Genomic DNA, 2,500 nt, shown 5'->3' on the forward strand with positions numbered 1-2,500 from the left:
GGGAATACCAGGTGCTTTAATCTTTTTGGAAAATTTCACGAATTATATAATAATCTTTTATTAAAAAAAAAAAAAAAAAAGTCAATGCCCGATCTCTGAATCTTAGCAGGTTTAGGTCTGGTTAGTACTTTAATGAGAGACTGCCTAGGAATACCAGGTGCTTTAAGCTTTTGGGTTTTCTTTCCTACTTATATAATGTACTGGCAATAAGATTGGCTGGTCTTTAAATAGCCCTCTCTTTGCAGCAGACTTTGCAGCAGACTTCGTTTACGGCCATACCAACCAGGCTATGCCCGATCTCGTCTGATCTTGGAAGCTAAGCAGGTTTGGGCCTGGTTAGTACTTGAATGGGAGACCGCCTAGGAATACCTGGTGCTGTAAGCTATTTGGACATTTTTCACTTAGTTTATAATAATTTTGCCAAAAAATAGAGTCAATGCTCGATCTCTGAATCTTAGCAGGTTTAGGTCTGGTTAGTACTTTTATGAGAGACTGCCTAGGAATACCAGGTGCTTTAAGCTTTTGGGTTTTCTTTCCTACTTATATAATGTACTGGCGATAAGATTGGCTTGTCTTTCAATAGCCCTCTCTTTGCAGCAGACTTCGCTTACTTCCATACCAACCTGGCTATGTCCGATCTCGTCTGATCTCGGAAGCTAAGCAGGTTTGGGCCTGGTTAGTACTTGGATGGGAGACCGCCTGGGAATACCAGGTGCTGTAAGCTTTTTGGACATTTTTCACTTAGTATATAATAATTTTGCCAAAAAATAGAGTCAGTGCCTGATCTCTGAATATTAGCAGGTTTGGGCCAGTTTAGTACATGGATGGGAGACTGCCTGGGAATATACTGCCTTTAATTATAATTTTGCATTATTGAGACACTGTTTTCCTAATGAATGTTGTTCAGTGCTTTGACGCAATGTATTTTGTTTAAAGCACTATATAAATAAATGTGATTGATTGATTGATTGAATACCAGGTGCTGTAAGCTTTTTGGACATTTTTCACTTAGTATATAATAATTTTGCCCAAAAAAAGTCAATGCCCGATCTCTGAATATTAGCAGGTTTGCACCTGGTTAGTACATGGATGGGAGACTGCCTGGGAATACCAGGTGCTTTAATCTTTTTGGAAAATTTCACGAATTATATAATAATCTTTCATTAAAAAAAAAAAAGAGTCAATGCCCGATCTCTGAATCTTAACAGGTTTAGGTCTGGTTAGTACTTTTATGAGAGACTGCCTAGGAATACCAGGTGCTTTAAGCTTTTGGGTTTTCTTTCCTACTTATATAATGTACTGGCGATAAGATTGGCTGTTCTTTAAATAGCCCTCTCTTTGCAGCAGACTTCGCTTACAGCCATACCAACCTGGCTATGACCGATCTCGTCTGATCTCGGAAGCTAAGCAGGTTTGGGCCTGGTTAGTACTTGGATGGGAGACCGCCTGGGAATACCAGGTGCTGTAAGCTTTTTGGAAATTTTTCACTTAGTATATAATAATTTTGCCAAAAGATAGAGTCAATGCCGATCTCTGAATATTAGCAGGTTTGGGCCTGGTTAGTACATGGATGGGAGACTGCCTGGGAATACCAGGTGATTTAATCTTTTTGGAAAATTTCACGAATTATATAATAATCTTTCATAAAAAAAAAAAAAAGAGTCAATGCCCGATCTCTGAATCTTAACAGGTTTAGGTCTGGTTAGTACTTTTATGAGAGACTGCCTAGGAATACCAGGTGCTTTAAGCTTTTGGGTTTTCATTCCTACTTATATAATGTACTGGCGATAAGATTGGCTGGTCTTTAAATAGCCCTCTCTTTGCAGCAGACTTCGCTTACGGCCATACCATCCTGGCTATGTCCGATCTCGTCTGATCTCGGAAGCTAAGCAGGTTTGGGCCTGGTTAGTACTTGGATGGGAGACCGCCTGGGAATACCAGGTGCTGTAAGCTTTTTGGAAATTTTTCACTTAGTATATAATAATTTTGCCAAAAAAATAGAGTCAATGCCGATCTCTGAATATTAGCAGGTTTGGGCCTGGTTAGTACATGGATGGGAGACTGCCTGGGAATACCAGGTTCTGTAAGCTTTTTGGACATTTTTCACTTAGTATATAATAATTTTGCCAAAAAATAGAGTCAATGCCGATCTCTGAATATTTGCAGGTTTGGGCCTGGTTAGTACATGGATGGGAGACTGCCTGGGAATACCAGGTGCTTTAATCTTTTTGGAAAATTTCACGAATTATATAATAATCTTTCATTAAAAAAAAAAAAAAAAAAAAAAAGAGTCAATGCCTGATCTCTGAATCTTAGCAGGTTTAGGTCTGGTTAGTACTTTGATGAGAGACTGCCTAGGAATACCAGGTGCTTTAAGCTTTTGGGCTTTCTTTCCTACTTATATAATGTACTGGCGATAAGAATGGCTGGTCTTTAAATAGCCCTCTCTTTGCAGCAGACTTCGCTTGCGGCCATACCAACCTGGCTATGCCCGATCTCG

At 39.4% G+C, this 2,500-nt stretch overlaps 5 non-coding genes across 5 annotated transcripts in view; all 5 read left to right on the top strand.

The window, feature by feature from the left end:
- The first annotated feature begins 265 nt into the window (after nt 1-265).
- On the top strand, nt 266-384 carry LOC128005413 (5S ribosomal RNA). Its single transcript, XR_008178066.1, has one exon. It is a non-coding gene; the product is annotated as a 5S ribosomal RNA (ribosomal RNA).
- A 221-nt stretch (nt 385-605) lies between these two features.
- On the top strand, nt 606-724 carry LOC128004876 (5S ribosomal RNA). The gene has a single exon (XR_008177550.1). It is a non-coding gene; the product is annotated as a 5S ribosomal RNA (ribosomal RNA).
- A 628-nt stretch (nt 725-1,352) lies between these two features.
- Nucleotides 1,353-1,471, top strand: LOC127998989 (5S ribosomal RNA). The gene has a single exon (XR_008171813.1). It is a non-coding gene; the product is annotated as a 5S ribosomal RNA (ribosomal RNA).
- Nucleotides 1,472-1,834: 363 nt separating this feature from the next.
- On the top strand, nt 1,835-1,953 carry LOC128001561 (5S ribosomal RNA). The gene has a single exon (XR_008174329.1). It is a non-coding gene; the product is annotated as a 5S ribosomal RNA (ribosomal RNA).
- A 510-nt stretch (nt 1,954-2,463) lies between these two features.
- LOC128001181 (5S ribosomal RNA) overlaps nt 2,464-2,500 on the top strand; it is a 119-nt gene continuing 82 nt past the window's right edge. The window contains exon 1 of the ribosomal RNA XR_008173952.1: nt 2,464-2,500. This exon is cut by the window's right edge and continues 82 nt beyond it. This is a non-coding gene — a ribosomal RNA (5S ribosomal RNA).

The sequence above is a fragment of the Carassius gibelio genome, chromosome B22 (assembly GCF_023724105.1).
Source record: "Carassius gibelio isolate Cgi1373 ecotype wild population from Czech Republic chromosome B22, carGib1.2-hapl.c, whole genome shotgun sequence".
Lineage (NCBI taxonomy): Eukaryota > Metazoa > Chordata > Actinopteri > Cypriniformes > Cyprinidae > Carassius > Carassius gibelio.